Consider the following 19592-nt stretch of genomic DNA (forward strand, 5'->3'; position numbering starts at 1 on the left):
GCAAGCAGACAAATGGGACACTTCATTTGCTTTATCGGCGTTAAAGCAAATTATTTCATGAATAATATCCTATGTTCTAATGCATGAAATTGATCATGAATTTAACTGCATTAACAATATTTATTTCCTATTGTGAATGCCGAAATATTGTCAAAATGAAATGTTGATACTCAAAAATAACCAAAATTGTAAATGAAACAAAAAAACATTTGGGCAAACTTAGTATGTAAGGCCTTGCATTACAACGGATTGTTAATAATAAGTACATATACAAACAAAAGTACATATAACACAATTATTGAAATCACAGATTTTCTTACCAAAAATTACTGCGTTCTTCCTTGTCCAGTTGTTTTGTATAAATATTTTGTTTTCCGCATCATACTAGGTGCAGAAATGGTCATATATAAAAAATATTAATTACTAGGCCTTTGGAATTAGCTTTTGTAAATTTTTAAATGTAATTGAAACAACAAACTACATATATACGTATTTGACGTTTGTTGATATTTTGTCAGCCGGCTCGACTTGATGGACTGTGTAGAGAAGCTGATGATTGTTGACATCGTTAGAAAATACACGCGTAGATGTCGCTGATGTTTTTAGCTTCTTCTGCAATTTTTATCAGGTTTTATTAATATTTCATCTAATAGGATTCTTTTTCCCCAAATATTTTCTCTGGCTTTGGTTCCTTCGAAGTCAAATCTATGTCCAAAGGTGGAGAGCGCGAGCGCACTTTTCTCTGTCCCTTTTTTCTCAATCGTGTTTTTATTTTGATTTGAACAAATAAGTGTTCTTAATTAAAAGAACCAATTTACTTTATTTAGATGCATTCCCTTTAATTTAACAAGTGAAAAATCTCTTAAGAAATGGCAGAGAAATCTCCCTCTCACTCACATTCATAATACCTACTTTTCTCCCATTTCCGCTTTTTCGAACATTGTTCAGAATATGAGGGATGGGAGAAGTGAAAAAACTCACAAGGAATTTTTATTTAGAATACGAGGAATGGGAGAAGGGAAAAACTCGCAAGGAATTTTTGTTTAGAATTGGGTTGATTTACTTATATATGTGTACATGCATATTTAAATTTAAATTTGCACATATGTAATACGAAAATTATGCAATACAAAGATAAATAAGTTTCAAAGTAAAATGAAAGAAAATAGTGAAGTAAGTATAGCATAAATGAGCGTTATATGGCACAGGGTAAATGGGCGTTCTCTGCCAATCACACCCGCTTGAATCAAACTGTTTCACCAACACCAGCCAGTTTCGACACTGTCCGTTGCCTCGCCCCAGTCGTAGTTTCATATCAACTTGTCGAATCTCAAGCGTCTCAAGTCTCTCATCTGACGGGCTAAACGCCACTGTTGGCGTATGGCATACGTGCTGGCTATAACTTTGTTAATCTCGGAAGTATTTGCAGTGTTAGGCGATCCCAGCAGAAAGTCATAGGTGTTGTGTTGTTGTTGTTGTAGCAATGCTTCTCCCCATCTAATAGCTGCGACCGATCACAAATTGTCATCAATATCATCTAACGGGAGTCCTGATCGTGCGGGAATTGAAATACTATTGATTGTTGGTTTGTTAGTCATATGAATTATTATGTTTTCTGGGTAGTCATATGTAGTCAGTATTAGAGTGTCACCTTCCGTTTGATAATCCAAAACGCAATTATATTTTTTAATGAGATCTAATCCTAATATTCCAGCACATGGGATTGGGAAATTGTCTTCGACTACGTGAAATTTTTGTCTAATTAATAGGTAATCATCTTTTAAATCAGCTACCCTGTAACAAAAATAGTCTAAATGTTCATCAACACATAAAAAAGCATTTTCAATTCTTGCTGACATAGCCATTCACACGATTTAATACAGGTGTGTGTACAACACACAACCAAACAAATTTGCATTCAATCAAATTTGCGAACGTTGCATTTCCCACAGAAGTCACAACTCAACACAGGTGTGTAGGTACATATTTCGTATCAAGTTGTATGTAGGTATGTAAGTATGTATGCTTAAGGTAAATATTTATGTAAGTATGTATGCTTAAATGTAAATATGTATGTAAGAATATGTTAGAATAATTTTGTATAAATAATCTGACAACATTTGAATAAAAGAGCAATTAAGCATTGAGCTTTGATCACTCACAACGCAGTCTATTTTATTTCAAACCTTTTACATGGCGATCCTGCCTATGATTCTTCTGGCTGATTTTTCAGCCTAATTTCAAAGCTGGCAAGGAATTTACTGGCTGATTAAAGCCTAAGCTTTATAAAAGGAACAAGGAGTGAAGCTATAAAACTAGTTTTTTACTCTAAATTTTATCCTGGAAGAAGAAAAGCAAAGAGGAGCTGATCAAACGAAATCTACTGAAAGCTAATTTGAATAAATTTGGAGCACTCAAAAATGACGCCATTTAGCAAGTTTTATGATAATTTACGGGCTTTATAATCGAAATGATGCAGGAGCAGTGGATATGACCAGTAAAAATATTGATATTACCTTGGAAGGAACAAAATAACCCGATTCGGAATAAACAACAAGACTGGCAGCATAATAAATATAAATATAATAAATATAATTACCTTAATTTTGAAATAGTTTTTACATTTTAGACATAATTTCTAAGCAGGAAAAATATTCGGGCAACCTAACGGCTGCCTATTGACAAGCAAAAATTCAAATTTCTGCTGTAAAACCCTTTTTTTTTGCTAAATTTTGAGATATGTTCCAAGAAGAGGACATACAAAGTCAAAGCCAATTTGATCAAATTTTTGAAAGATTAGTTAAACTAAATCTGAAGTTCCAAGAAGGTGAAAACAAAACACCTGAAATACCCAAGCAAGGCTCTAAGCCAATAACAGTCGAGGAATATAGAAAAGAGAAATAAGATTCAAAAAATTGAGGAACCTAAAGTTCCAAAACCGATAAAATTGAAAAGAAAAAGAGGAGGAAAGCGATTTGCCATTCGAAACACAATAGCCAAGATTTATGAAAAAATTAATTTAAGCACAAATCAGGCAGAAAAAATTAAACTAAAACAAGAAATCAAGGAATTAAGGATAATTATCAAAATAAAAACCAAACCCAGCAATGTAAATGAAAAAAAAAAATAATAAAAATAAAATAAAATTTTGTAAAACTATTGATTTTAAAATTATGGAAAGATCAAGAAAAATTAAAAGTTATGTAAAAGGCCCACTTGAGGACCATAAAAATTAAATTGAAATTGTAGATGAGGAAAAAACTCTAGTATAGTTGAAAAATTGGTGGAAACTTATTGATATGCCTGGGGAACCAACAATATGGAATGTAAGAAACCCACCAGCAACAACACCCGAAGAATTATATATGTACGAAGTCAAATTTATGGGAAGAACAGATTAATATATTGAAAAAAAATAAAAAAAAATTTTAATAAAAGAAAAAACAAATTTTTTTTTTGTCTTCATATTTTTTTACGATGGGAAGCCAAGAATCAAAAATAAAACCAACGGCAAACGTTGTAAACTCAGTCCAAGTAGTAGATCATACTGAATCACTAGATACTATCAAAATCATGCTTCTAATAATCTGCGTAGTCAGTTGCATCAGTTTGTTTCTAAAACTCTACTCAACCCATAATAAATTCCTAAAAAAGCGATATACCAGCCGCGCAGACGGTTTAGATAAGGTTTAACTAAATTTTAACTACCATATCCAATGGGCAAATGGGACGATACCGTTAAACTACTTATAGAAGAAAAAATGATAGAAAAATCTAACAAATGTATTAATAAAAATACAAAAGTAAAGGCAGAAACAGTAGTAAAGCATCTTAAAATAATAGTTGAAGTATTTAACAAAATAGGAAAAACACTTCAACAGTTGAATGGTAAACTAGACGGCAATCGAAAGGACCAAGCATATCAAATTTTTTCCAGCGTTAGAGACAAATTGGTGTCCTCACTGGCATGATATGACATAGAATTAAAAGTACCAACGATTTTCAAGAAGGAAATAGAAATAGACCTTAGCACATTCCTTCTGGAGTCAGCCTCCGATTTAGAAGAGGAACCAGAAATAGAACAAAAAGTATAAGAAAAAAAAACAGGGAATTTTAATAGAGACATCAAACTACAAACTGAAATCAACAAAATGTCACAAACAATAGTCGAATTTTTAATGACTGCTTCATCAGTTTTGCCAGTATTCGGTGGTAAAGCTGAAAAATTGAATAGCTTTCTGGATGCTTTAGATATCTTAGAACAAATTAGGGATACCCATGAAGCTATAGCGGTTTCAATGATGAAAACCAAGCTGAAAGGAACAGCCAGAAACCTAATAAACACTGAAAGCACAATCGAAGCAATAAGGCAAAAATTAAAAACAGCAATTAAAGGTGAATCAGTTGAAGTTTTTACAGCAAAACTTCTGAATATCCAACAGCGCAGTAAAACTGCAAATCAATACACTGCTGAAATTGAAAAGCTCACAAAGTCGTTGGAAGGAGCATAGATATCCGACGGACTAACACCAGAGGTAGCGACCAAGTATGCGCTTCCCAAGGCAGTCGGTTCTATGTACCGGAGCGACTCGGGATTTTTCCCGACCAAGGACTGTCATTTCAGTGTAACCCCATTTAATTTGTTTCGTCCCTCCCACAAATTGTCATCCTCCCAGCAGCTCCTTGCAGCAGGACTGCTCCATATTCTCTTGCTCTGGGAAGGTATCGAATCCAATCCGGGTCCGTCTCCTGACCTCGGTCCTGAGAAATGGTTTTGCTGCATCTGCCGGAAAAGAATCTTTTTAGGCCGGTCATACTCTGTTCAGTGTGTCTCGTGTAAGGGATGGTTGCATCGGACAGGTTGTTCTGGGCTTGATCCCAAAACCCGACGTCCACGTAACTTTTATAAATCTTTTGTGGCTCCTTGCTGTTCACGCCCAAGGGCGTCCCGTAGTCTACGTCTAAGCGCCCCCCCCCCCCCCCCCCCATTACCTTCCAGCAGCCCCGCTGCTCAGCAAGCCACAACAAGTACCCGCTGCTGCTCGCGCCTTACGGCGCCAACAACTCAAACAGCTGCTACCACTCATAACTACAATCTTCGTAGTAGAGTCGGAAGCAATGCTGAGCAACAGCCCCTGCCCCCGTCTTCTCCCCCCTCTTTTCCGGCAGCAATCGTGTAGGTCAGGGAAACAGACTCTTAGTCCCTACCTCCGTTTGCACCGTTTGCCAGCACAGAATATATATGTTTGCGACATCCGCCCAATGCAGCTCCTGCCTCGGGTGGTGCCACTTTCCTAGATGTTCTGGTCTCCGCGACGGCAAACCCTCGACGGGTTTCATCGCGCCATGTTGCCAGGTCGCAAACCCAAATCATCCGGGTACCCCAATGCTTGCCCAAGGACGCCCAGTCCCAGGGCTACAACAGCAATTGCGTCCTGGCCTTCCTCAACCCAGGCGTAGTCACCCGTCACTTACCCCCAGAGTGGCGTCGTCTCCCCTCATGCACTTCAGAATTCTGCAGTTAAACTGTAATGGACTAACTGGGAAGATTACGGAGATAGTCAATTTCATGAAGCGGCACAACATCCGCATTGCTGCGATTCAAGAGACTAAACTCACAGCACGATCTGCATTGCAGACCTGCTCTGGGTATAATGTCCACAGAAAAGATCGCGAGAGCGGAAATGGAGGCGGCCTCGCGTTTATAATACACCACTCTGTGCAATATCACATATTTGATCCTGGCATCGACCGCAGGGACAACGTCTTAGAACGTCAAGGCCTATCTGTCCGGTCAGGCGATGCAAACCTAGAAATCATCAACATCTACATCCCCCCTGCCACCTGTTGCCCCGGTGGATACCACCCTAATATTAGAGCCTTACTCACTGGAAACAATCGCATTATTTTAGGCGACTTCAATGCCCATCATGATCTATGGCATTCAAATTTGCGGGCGGACAGTAGGGGCGAGATGTTGGCGGATCAAATAGAAGAAACGACGTTCTGCACTATAAACGGAGACGCCCCCACACGTATGGTAGGAAGCTGTCACAGTTCGCCAGATATCTCAATCGTGAGCGCAGAACTCGTAAACTGCGTCAACTGGCAGCCGATGGTATCATTGGCATCCGACCACCTGCCTATACTTGTTTCGCTCGAGCGTACCGCCGACTTCATCGTCACCGAAAAACGCACTTTCATAAACTTTAAAAAAGGAAAGTGGGGAGAATATAAATCCTTTACAGACAACCTCTTTGCTGCCCACCCTATCCCGACTGATGCCCGCCAAGGGGAGCGTGCCTTCCGCAAGGTCATTGAATCCGCCTCGGCACGTTTCATTCCCGCCGGGAGAATTCCCGAAATCCGGCCCCACTTCCCGGCGGAGGCCGCAAACTTAGCGAGAGAACGTGACCTTATAAGGCAGCTTGATCCAGGCGACCCCCAAATAAGGGATATAAACCAACGCATCAGATTGCTTGTGGATGAACACAAGCGGGCGAAATGGGAGGAGCACCTAAGAGGTTGTAACCTCTCTACCGGTGTGGGTAAACTTTGGTCCACCGTAAAGTCCCTATCGAATCCGACTAAGCACAAAGACAAAGTTTCCATCGCCTTTGGCGACAAAGTGCTGTCGGATGCGAAAAAATGCGCGAGCGCTTTCTGCCGACAATATATAATGCATTCTACGGTCGACAAAGTTAGACGGAGGGCCAACAGACACGCACACAAACACAAATTCAGCGCGTCACCAATCACCATCACCGCTAAAGAGGTTGAGGACGCCATTGGTCGCGCTAAACCATCCAAAGCAGTGGGCCCAGACGGCATAGCCATGCCGATGCTTAAAAGCCTAGGGAAAGAGGGTTTCAAATATTTAGCGCAGGTCTTCAACCTGTCTCTTTCCACCTTTGTCATACCCGAGAAATGGAGAATGGCCAAGGTGGTCCCGCTACTAAAGCCTGGTAAACCAGCTAACATAGGAGAGTCGTATCGTCCGATATCTCTCCTATCGCCAGTAGCAAAGACGCTCGAAGCCATTTTGCTCCCTTATTTCCAAGCAAATTTGCAACTAGCCGCCCATCAGCATGGCTTCAGAAAACTCCATAGCACTACCTCCGCGCTAAATGCCATTAGCACCCAGATAAATTGCGGTTTAAATCAAAACCCCCACCATAGAACAGTACTCGTAGCGCTAGACCTATCAAAAGCTTTTGATACGGTCAACCACGGCTCGTTACTGCAAGACCTGGAAGGGTCTACCCTTCCCCCATGTCTTAAAAGGTGGACCGCAAATTATCTGGGTGGTCGGCAGGCATCGGTGCTATTTAGAAACGAAACATCAAAGCCAAGGAGAATTAAACAAGGGGTGCCACAGGGTGGTGTCCTATCCCCACTTTTGTTTAATTTCTACATATCTAAGCTACCTTCACCACCGGAAGGAGTCACAATCGTTTCCTACGCCGATGACTGCACAGTAATGGCCACAGGCCCAGGCCCACAGATCGATGAGCTATGCAATAAAATAAACGGCTACCTCCCTGATCTCTCCAGTTTTTTCGCCTCGCGAAACCTGGCATTATCACCGACTAAATCTTCCGCGACCTTATTTACAACATGGACGTCCCAAATGTCGACCATTTTGAACATCCACGTCGATGGCTCTACGCTACCGACTGTCCTACACCCCAAAATCTTGGGTGTGACGTTTGATCAGGATCTACATTTTGGTGAGCACGCAGCCGCAATTGTTCCGAGAATTCAGAGCCGTAACAAAATCCTCAAATCCCTTGCTGGCAGTACCTGGGGAAAAGATAAAGAAACGCTCATGACTACATACAAAGCAATTAGCCAGCCGATTACGTGCTATGCGTCACCCATATGGTCGCCAAGCCTAAAAATTACCCACTGGAAGAAGCTACAGGCCTGCCAAAATACTGCTCTCAGAATTGCCACGGGCTGTCTTCTTATGTCCCCAGAACACCATCTACATAATGAGGCGAGAATACTCCCCATCAGGGAAAGAAACGAGATGCTGACCAAACAGTTTCTGTTGAATACCCAGAAACCTGGGCATCCCAACAGACATCTGATTGACGAGCCAGCACCGCCTAGGGGCTTAAGGAGTCATCTCCGTAAGCATTTTGAGGTAATACGGCATCTGAGAACACAGCCGTATGAAGCGAAAAAACACAAGCAGGTCCTTGGTGAACTCCACAAACAGGCGTCGGACCTTTATGCCGGGAATTGCCCGGTGAACCCAGTACTCAAAGTAAAGTATCCAAAACTTGCGGAAGAGGAACGCATACTCCCCAGGGAAACGCGTGTCACTCTGGCTCAACTTCGTTCTGGATACTGTAACAGGTTAAACTCTTACCTATCCAGAATCAACCCCGACATACAAAATGTATGCCCCGCTTGCAATGTGTCCCCACATGACACCAACCATCTCTTTAATTGTAATGTGGAACCAACGCCTCTAACACCCCTTTCCCTATGGTCCACCCCTGTTGAAACAGCAAGTTTCCTTGGACTCCCGTTAGAGGATATTGATGACAGTTTGTGACCGGTCGCGTCTGTTAGGTGGGGCGAAGCACTGCTACAACAACAACAACAACCAAGTATGCTACACAATCAGCTGTGAAAGCTATGTGTAAAAACTGCTCCAAAAGTAGAGTAAAAAGAATTATGTAAGCAGGAACGTTCACAACAATGAAGAAGCCATATCAAAATTTACTAACAGTTGCACAGAAGTAACTGGAAATACAAATTCACTACTACATATTCGCCAATAAAATTCCAATTTCCGAGGAAACTTCCGCAGGAGTTACCAAAACAATAATTATAGAGGAAATTATAGACGTTCTTTCAATACGTATAATAATAATAATAATAACAGACAAAATAACCAAAGACCTGGTCGAAATTTCGGATCGCGAGGAAATACCCGCAATAACACCAGAAATGTCCGAAATGTTACACAACAGGAAAACCAACAAACTCCACCTCAATAAATAACAAATTATATATTTTCAATTTACATCTTAATAGCTACATACATATCTTCCAGAACAACTCTGAATGATTCCATATCAACCCTCCTAATCGATACGGGAGCGGATAGTTCAATAATAAAAAAGGGGCAGATTGACAGTAATGTCACGATAAATAATTCTCAAAAAACAGATCTAAGAGGAATTGGTCAAGGAATAACAAGCACTATTGGCACGGTTAAAGCAGATTTAAAAGATGATTACCAATTAATTAGACACAAATTTCACGTAGTAGAAGACACTTTCCCAATCCCATGTGATGGAATATTAGGATTAGATTTCATTAAAAAATATAATTGCATTTTGGATTATCAAACAGAAGGTGACACTCTAATACAGAGACCATATGACTACCCAGAAAACATAACAATTCAGATGACTAACAAACCAACAATCAATAGTATTTCAATTCCCGCACGATCAGAAGTAGTTCGACAAATTCACATAGAAAATAAAAATTCAGATTTATTAATCCCACAAAAAGAATTGTCTGAAGGTATTTTTATTGCAAACACACTAGCAAATTCACAACAAACATTTGTTAGAATTATAAATACAACAAATAAAAATGCAACACTGCAAGATTTTAATATACGTACAGAAAACTTGAATTTATACAATAATTGAAAATAAAAAACTCGAAAATGAGGCCAACAGTAGGGAGAAATTAGAAAGATTAAATAAAAATTTTCCAAAATTTGCAAATAAATCACTTAATGCATTATGTGCAGAATTCATTGACATTTTTTCATTGGAAACAGAACCAATCACTACTAATTGGGATTCAAGGGGTTGTGTAGCGCAATATATAGCTTCTCCAACCCAATTGCCAACCTCACCTTCGAGCGGCGAATCCCGTTTCACTAACAGACGAGGCTCTGGCGACCCCAAGCTCCTCATGGAACTTGGGGGTGGGGAGGGAGGGATGGCCTGAAGGTTTAATGTGGCCATATAAATCGTTCCCGAGATGGTCGGGCCAGCACCTTAATGGTGCTGTGTTACCGGAGCATATCGGATCTGTATCCGACAAAGGACCATCACATCGATAACACTCCCCAAAGCCTTTGGGGAGTAACCTAATCGCTACAACAACAACTAATAATTTTTACAAACAAAAACTTCATATGAAAGACAACAACCCAGTCTACGTAAAAAATTATAGAATACGAGAAGCTCATAAGAGTGAAATTAATAAACAATTAAACAAATTAGTTAAAGATGACATAATAGAACCTTCAATTTCAGAATTCAATAGTCCAATTTTATTAGTACCGAAAAAATCACTACCGAATAACCAAGGAACAAGATGGAGAATGGTTGTAGATTACAGACAGGTAAATAAAAAATTAACCGCAGATAAATTCCCTTTACCAAGAATTGATGACATACTAGATCAATTAGGAAGAGCTAAATATTTTTCATGCTTAGATTTAATGTCTGAATTTCACCAGATTGAACTTAGCGAAGGGTTAAGAGATATCACATCTTTTACAGCGGATAATGGTACTTATCGTTTTAAAAGACTGTATGGCCTTAAAGTTGCACCGAACTCATTCTAAAGAATGATGACATTGGCATTTGCAGGCTTAAAACCTTCACAAGCATTCCCATACATGGACGATTTAGTCGTATTAGGATGCTCCGAAAATCACATGATTAAAAATTGACGAGATGTTTTCGCAAATTGTAGAAAATATAATTTAAAATTACATCCGGATAAATGCTTATTTTTCAACCAAGAAGTAACTTACCTTAGTTATAAATGCACAAGCAAAGGAATTTTGCCAGACCCCAATAAATTGGAAATTGTTAAAAATTTCTCAACACCTAAAAATGCGGATGAGGCGAAAAGATTCGTCGCATTTTGCAATTATTACAGAAGATTTATTCCAAATTTTGCAGAATATTCTAGAATAATAACAAGACTTTGCAAGAAAAATGTAGTTTTCGACTGGACAGAGGATTGCAAAAAATCCTTTGACTATTTGAAAGCTGCGTTAATAAATTAGGGCTTATCCTCCTACAATATACCGATTTCAATACACAATTTTGTATAACAACTGACGCAAGTGGATATGCTTGCGGAGCAGTATTAAGCCAAGAGTATGAAGGAAAACAATTACCAATTGCCTATGCATCAAGATCATTTACTAAAGGAGAAATTAATAAAGCAACAATTGTGAAAGAATTAGCAGCCATTCATTGGGCCATACCATATTTTAGACCATACGTTTACGGTAGAAAATTTTTGGTCAAAACAGACCACAGACCCCTAACATTCCTATTTTCGATGAAAAAACCGTCATCAAAATTAACTCAAATCAGATTAGATCTGGAAGAATATGATTTCGAGGTGGAGTATATCGCAGGTAAAGAAAATTATGTAGCCGACGCATTATCACGCGTAGATATTAAAGACCTAAAACAAATATCGGTAGAAGCGTGTAAAATATTAAAAGTTACGACCAGATCGGAAACTAAGAAAAATTATAACAATAAAGAATCCAGTAGTAAAAATGAAGAAATAAAAAGTCACAAAGAGAACCCAATGATATTTGAAGCGCTAAATAAATGTGAAGTAAAGATTCTAGTCCAGCTCGTTTTCGATCCTCCGAAATTACGTTTCAAAAAAGGAAAGAAAATTTGTAGCGAAATTAATATAAAAAATCTAATTGTTGAGGCGAAGATTGATTTAGGTCAATTCTTTGCCAGGCTTATAAAAGAAGCCGGCAATTTAGGAATTAGAAAAATACAGTTGTCATTAGGAGACAAATTTTTTAAAGAAAATTATGCCCGGGGAGACACATTTAAAGAAATTCGTACTAAAGTTCTCAAAAATCTAATTATAGCATTAACTCCAGAAGTTATGCACGTGACAAATAATGAAAAAATTAAAGAAATTCTTCACAAATTTCATGACGATCCTGTCTTTGGTGGCCATCCAGGAACAAATCGCATGACAAATAAAATAAAACAAAATTACTATTGGAAAGGAATGAGAAACGACATCAGAAAATATATCAAAAAATGCACTCATTGCAATAAAAATAAAATAATAAAACACTTGAAAGAACCTATGGTTATAACCGAAACGCCCACAAAAGCGTTCGAGACAGTACAAATAGATACGATAGGCCCTCTTCCAGTTCGAAAAATGAAAATGAATATGCAGTTACTATAGTATGTGACTTAACTAAGTATTTAGTTGCAATACCAATACCCAGCAAACACGCAAAAACAATAGCCAAAGCGATATTCGAAAATTTTATCCTAGCTTATGGTTGCATGAAGACAATTATAACAGATATGGGAAGCGAATATAAAAATAGCTTCTTTGAAGAATTATGCAAACTTCTAAAAATAAACCATAAAACGTCAACACCTTACCACCATCAAACTTTAGGCACAGTTGAACGTAGTCATAGAACATTCAATGAATACGTACGTTCCTACATATCCATTGACAAAAATGATTGGGATGAATATCTTAAATAAAAAAGAAAGACAAAAGATTAGTTATGATAAAAATGTTCACTATAAGGAAATAAATATAGGAGATGTAGTGTTAGTAAAAAATGAATCAGGACATAAGTTAGATAATAGATATAAAGCGTCTTTTAGAGTAGAAAAGATCGACAGAAACAATAATTTTCCTCTAATTCCATAAAAGTAGAAAATATCGATAGTAAAAATAATGACACTTTAATCCCATCTAGAATAGGAAATGAGGATAAGCAAAAATTTCCCAGTTACATAGAGAATAGCAATATCATAAATAATAAGAAAATAATAATTCACAAAAATAGACTTAAATTAATAGAATAAGTAAATTTTCAACCTACAAACATAAAATACAAAATATAGAATTAATTTATACTAGAAAAAAAGGGAGATGTAGTGTAAACAGCCAACAATTTAAGGCCAAATATTTAAATCAGCTACCCTGTAACAAAAATAGTCTAAATGTTCATCAACACATAAAAAATAATTTTCAATTCTTGCTGACATAGCCATTCACACGATTTAATACAGGTGTGTGTACAACACACAACCAAACAAATTTGCATTCAAGCAAATTTGCTAACGTTGCATTTCCCACAGAAGTCGCAACTCAACACACATATTTTGTATCAAGTTGTATGTAGGTATGTAAGTATGTATGCTTAACCCTTTGATGTCATAATTAAAGTGGACGCGATTAAAAATATGTTTAATATATAGGGTTATTAGTTGAGCTTTGAATAACTGTATCTATCCCTTTTGGAATTACCGTTATAACAGGGATGCACCTTAACGTTAAGCTAATCGTTTATCAAAAAATTTCCACCGTTTCCGTTGAAACACTTCGAAATATTATCGATAAAGAAATTATCAAGATAAATTGTATCTCGTTTTTAATCGAAACGAAAAGCTTTCGTTAACGTTAAAAACGTTAACAAAAACGTGATACTTTATGTTTGAATTGTGCTGGCAATGCTATAGCCATGGTGAAGCCGTAAGGTGGCAACAGCGAGCGGACATGCACACACAAACTCCATGTAATTTGTTTGTGTAATTCGTTTGTGGTAATGTCAAAAATTCTCTGAGAAATGTTCGTACTGTCAAAATTCATGAGAAAAGTTGCAATCAGCTTGGCTAATGCTTTCACCTTTAATTACTCCGCCACCAATCAGCTTTGCCAGCATAGCTTGAAATTTATAATCAACATAAACGATTTGATTTCGTTTTGATATGGCAGAAAACGAAACGAAATCATTTCGTTAATTTGACGTTCTTAACGTTAATAAACGAAACGAAAAGACTTTGTTTCGTTTATTAACGTTAATTATCGTAACGAAATGATATCGGTTCGTTGGTTAAGCATGCCTGCGTTATAAGATGTTGCTTATAAGCAACATTGCGCCATGGTGGTAAATTGTAAAAAAAAACCGAGTTTTGAACTTTATATCATTTTTATTAATTTTTATTACATTTTATGTGTTGTATGAAACAAAAAAATTTTTTTGTGGGTTACAACACAAGTGTACCTGACATCTTGACATTATAATGCCGGTTTGGCATAATCGGTACCTTCCTTTTGCTCCCCATTCCAGCCAATGGCGGTCTCCATCTAGACGCATTGATTTTGGAGGTTTCGAAATGTATAATCGTGTTGCTGAAGATGGTGGACTTGGTGATCCAGTATTCGAAACATTGGATGGTATTGGAGAAGCTGATGGCGGTGAATCTGATTCCATACTTGAAAGGGTTGTCGACGGACGCCCTGTTGTTGTTGTTGTTGTAGCAGTGCTTTGCCCCATCCAATAGGTGCGACCGATCACAAATTGTTATCAATGTCCTCTAACGGGAGTCCGAGGAAACTTGCTGTTTCAACAGGGGGGACCATAATGAGAGAGGTGTTAGAGGACTTGGTTCCACATTACAATTGAAGAGATGGTTGGTGTCATGTGGGGACACATTGCAAGCAGAGCATACATTTTGTATGTCGGGGTTGATTCTGGATACTTAAGAGTTTAACCTGTTACAGTATCCTGATCGAAGTGGGGCTAGAGTGACTCGCGTTTCGATAGGGATTGTGCGTTCCTCTTCCGCAAGTTTAGGGTATTGCTCTTTGAGTACTGCTGATTGGCAACTCTGTTCGTGTGAAGTATTGTTTAAAAGTGAGCGCGTAAATAATTCAAAAATTTAATCATTTCTGTCGAGAATTTAAGATAAACTTTCAAAAGTATCAAAATCTCTAGCAACTCCCAAAGTGTGGAGCACGGAGTGCAGCTGAAACTCATAATTTGTAGTGAATTTAATGAGAATCACAATTGTCATAATACAATAACAACAGTGGTACAACAAAGAAAGTTTGATAATATACATAGCTACCAACAACTGAAAATCTCCCGCCAATTCCTGTGCAGAAAGCTTTCAGTAATTCAACAATCGCATTCGCGCCATCTATCGGTTGATAGCCTAAAATAAATTATACCATCTACGCCTGTGCTGCCACCTGGTTCCAACTCATCTATTTTTTGGAGTATTTTTTTGGAACACTATGTCTCAAAATTCTGGAAAGCGTCGTGGCGAGACCTTGGGCAATGAAGCTGAAACAATTAAAAAGGCTCCTCGTCTAAGCGATACATCTCCTAACCTCATCCGTACAATCGACCAACGACTCATAAAGTACAATGACTCGTTGTCCAATAAAATAATGGAAGCAGAAAAGCGTATGATGGAGTTTACATGCAGAAAACTGGAAGATAAATTTGAAGGCCTGAAGAAGGAGTTAAACGAGTTAAGTGGTAGAATTAATCGCATGGAGGGTATGTTTGAGAGGATTGGGCACCTCGAAAATGAAATAGCCACACTAAAACAGAGAGTATGTAAGCAGGAAAACTTTATATCCAAGCAAGAACTCCAAATTGCTGCATGCGACGTCCAAGTTCATGGGATTCCCTTCGAGGAAGGGGAAAACTTACAAAAGATTTTCCACCACCTCTGCTTCACGCTAAACTTACAGCCACCCCCCCTAAAAAGTGTTTTTCGGCCGAAACGCAAACTACCCCACGGTACGGTTGATCCCGCCGTTATCATTAAATTTTACACACCTGCGGACCGAAATACGCTGTTGAAAACGATTGCGAGCTTCAGGCGCCACAACAACACCAAAGGGCTGCGACTCGTGCATGTGGGAATAAATTCCAATGAGCCTATCTTTGTTAATGCATCGCTGACCAAAAACAACTATGAGATCTTCAAGGCTGCGATCCATCTAAAGAAGAGGAAAAAGGTTTCATCGGTGTTCACAATGGCGGCGACCGACCCGAAGCAGTCCCCAGCCTGAGTTTTCTCGAGAGTCTCGACCTGGAAAACAATACTTCCTTTCGTGAAGACGTCACGCCGGTTGCGAACAACGCCCTGGAGGGCCACCAAAGGCTTAACTAACAGCCCCCTGCTAATAAATATTTCTCTTTGCTCTCTTCTAATCTATTCCTTCTCTGTCTTTTTCTCCACTTACAACATCACAAAATCATTAATTATGTTGTTAGCCAAATTCAGTGTAAATCATTCACTTAATTATTTTTATAATGTTGGTCTCCGATAATGAGTCCCCGAGTTCCAAAGACTGTCTATCTACTTTGTTGCGCATAGTCAGCAAAAAAGCCAACGGGCTGAAAGTTATTCATATCAATGCGCAAATCCTTTATAAAAAGCTTGACGAGTTGAGGTTTCTGTCAGAAGGCTCCGATATTGATGTCATATGTGTTTCAGAAACATGGTTTTCTTCGTTTCATAGAAATGATATGGTGAAGATAAATGGCTACCAACTTTTCAGAGTTGATAGAAGTGGTCATGGTGGTGGTGTTGCGATATATGTAAAAAGTAGTGTGTCCTGTAAATTGTGTTGTTGTTCTAGTCCAGGTGATCCTGTGGAATATGTGTTTGTTCATATGTTTTCTGATAATAATAGTAGGCTTCTTATCGGCTGTGCATATAGACCGAATCGACTAATAGTTTTTTCCGCGTTTATTGAATTTCTTCAATCGTTACTATTAGACTATGACAATATTATCATCGCTGGAGATTTTAATAGTAACCTACTGGTGGATGCCACTTTAAAACAAAACATGGAATCTCTGGGACTTTTTCCCACAAACTGTGCTATACCAACGCATTTTACAAATACTAACTCTTCTCTATTAGATTTATTTTTTGTCAATGATCTTCATAAAATGATTCACTACACGCAACTATCCGCCTCCTGCTTCTCAAAACACGACCTGATATTCCTAAACTACAACTTCCAAACATCATGTAGGCCAAGTTCGTTCGCGTATCGCGATTACAGAAGTATAGATTATTATTCCCTTGCTGAGTCCGTTGAGTCGGTTGAATGGAGCTTGATTCGTACGTTAACATCGGTTGATGACCAGACAAAGTTTCTGCAGGATAATATAAATAAGTTATTCGATGATCACGTTCCACTAAAACTAAAAACACTTAAATACAAGAATAGCCCTTGGTTCAATGCTACATTAAAACACCTTATCCACCTTCGTAACCAAGCCTACTCACGGTGGAAAAGGTACAAAACAGTCGAAGCGCATAGCTGCTTTAAAACAGCTCGGCTTATTGCAAACAAAGCCATAAGGCTGGCCAAAGCAAATTATTTTAAGTATAAGTTTAGTTCTGCTTTGAATACAAAGGAAAAGTGGAACAAAATCAAACAAATAAGAATTGGTAAGCCCAAAAGTGACCGGTCTCATCCCCCTGATGTCGACATCAACGAAATAAATAATACTCTTGTAAGACTACCAAACTCAGCCGACAATGTGTGTATTGATAACTACTCCGTGCGTGTTAATGTTGACACTAGCCCTTTCGAGTTTGTTTGTGTCGATAATTGTGATGTTATCCAAGCCATACTTTCTGTGAAGTCTAACGCAATGGGGCTTGATGGTATATGTTCAAAGTTTTTAAAAGTCATTCTTCCCAAAATCCTTCCCCACATTACTTACTTGGTCAACTCAATTTTGACGACCGGTGTCTTCCCAATATACTGGAAAGCTGCAAAAGTTATTCCAATCCGTAAACAAAATAATGAGTATCGACCAATAGCCATACTCCCTTTCCTCTCTAAGGTCGTTGAACGTATTCTACATGGGCAAATCGTATCATATGTACATGAATACAAGCTCCCGTCAGATAGTCAGTCCGGTTTCAGGTCAAAGCGGAGCTGTACAACGGCACTATTATCTGTGACAGAAGAAATTCGTGAGCGAGTGGATGAAAGTTACATTGCCTTCTTAACACTTCTTGACCACTCCAAAGCTTTCGATTCTGTAGACCACACTCTGCTCTGTAGGAAGCTGGAAAACCTATTTAACTTCTCTGGTCATGCAGTTGCCCTTATAAGATCATATCTTGGCGATAGGACTCAAGCAGTATGTATAGATGGTGAAAAGTCTGACTTCCTTCATGTCTTAAGAGGCGTCCCTCAAGGCTCTATCCTGGGTCCTGTTGTTGTTGTTGTAGCAGTGCTTCGCCCCACCTAACAGACGCGACCGATCACAAACTGTCATCAATATCCTCTAACGGGAGTCCAAGGAAACTTGCTGTTTCAACAGGGGTGGACCATAGGGAAAGGGGTGTTAGAGGCGTTGGTTCCACATTACAATTAAAGAGATGGTTGGTGTCATGTGGGCACACATTGCAAGCGGGGCATACATTTTGTATGTCGGGGTTGATTCTGGATAGGTAAGAGTTTAACCTGTTACAGTATCCAGAACGAAGTTGAGCCAGAGTGACACGCGTTTCCCTGGGGAGTATGCGTTCCTCTTCCGCAAGTTTTGGATACTTTACTTTGAGTACTGGGTTCACCGGGCAATTCCCGGCATAAAGGTCCGACGCCTGTTTGTGGAGTTCACCAAGGACCTGCTTGTGTTTTTTCGCTTCATACGGCTGTGTTCTCAGATGCCGTATTTCCTCAAAATGCTTACGGAGATGACTCCTTAAGCCCCTAGGCGGTGCTGGCTCGTCAATCAGATGTCTGTTTGGATGCCCAGGTTTCTGGGTATTCAACAGGAACTGTTTGGTCAGCATCTCGTTTCTTTCCCTGATGGGGAGTATTCTCGCCTCATTATGTAGATGGTGTTCTGGGGACATAAGAAGACAGCCCGTGGCAATTCTGAGAGCAGTATTTTGGCAGGCCTGTAGCTTCTTCCAGTGGGTAATTTTTAGGCTTGGCGACCATATGGGTGACGCGTAGCACGTAATCGGCTGGCTAATTGCTTTGTATGTAGTCATGAGCGTTTCTTTATCTTTTCCCCAGGTACTGCCAGCAAGGGATTTGAGGATTTTGTTACGGCTCTGAATTCTCGGAACAATTGCGGCTGCGTGCTCACCAAAATGTAGATCCTGATCAAACGTCACACCCAAGATTTTGGGGTGTAGGACAGTCGGTAGCGTAGAGCCATCGACGTGGATGTTCAAAATGGTCGACATTTGGGACGTCCATGTTGTAAATAAGGTCGCGGAAGATTTAGTCGGTGATAATGCCAGGTTTCGCGAGGCGAAAAAACTGGAGAGATCAGGGAGGTAGCCGTTTATTTTGTTGCATAGCTCATCGATCTGTGGGCCTGGGCCTGTGGCCATTACTGTGCAGTCATCGGCGTAGGCAACGATTGTGACTCCTTCCGGTGGTGAAGGTAGCTTAGATATGTAGAAATTAAACAACAGTGGGGATAGGACACCACCCTGTGGCACCCCTTGTTTAATTCTCCTTGGCTTTGATGTTTCGTTTCTAATTAGCACCGATGCCTGCCGACCACCCAGATAATTTGCGGTCCACCTTTTAAGACATGGGGGAAGGGTAGACCCTTCCAGGTCTTGCAGTAACGAGCCATGGTTGACCGTATCAAAAGCTTTTGATAGGTCTAGCGCTACGAGTACTGTTCTATGGTGGGGGTTTTGATTTAAACCGCAATTTATCTGGGTGCTAATGGCATTTAGCGCGGAGGTAGTGCTATGGAGTTTTCTGAAGCCATGCTG

The 19592-nt window shown here is 39.3% G+C and overlaps 1 protein-coding gene across 2 annotated transcripts in view; it reads left to right on the plus strand.

Moving 5' to 3' along the window:
* Positions 1 to 19592, plus strand: part of parvin (beta-parvin) — a 331571-nt gene that overhangs the window by 123242 nt on the left and 188737 nt on the right. The window lies entirely within an intron of this gene.

The sequence above is a fragment of the Eurosta solidaginis genome, chromosome 4 (assembly GCF_040869045.1).
Source record: "Eurosta solidaginis isolate ZX-2024a chromosome 4, ASM4086904v1, whole genome shotgun sequence".
Classification (NCBI taxonomy): domain Eukaryota; kingdom Metazoa; phylum Arthropoda; class Insecta; order Diptera; family Tephritidae; genus Eurosta; species Eurosta solidaginis.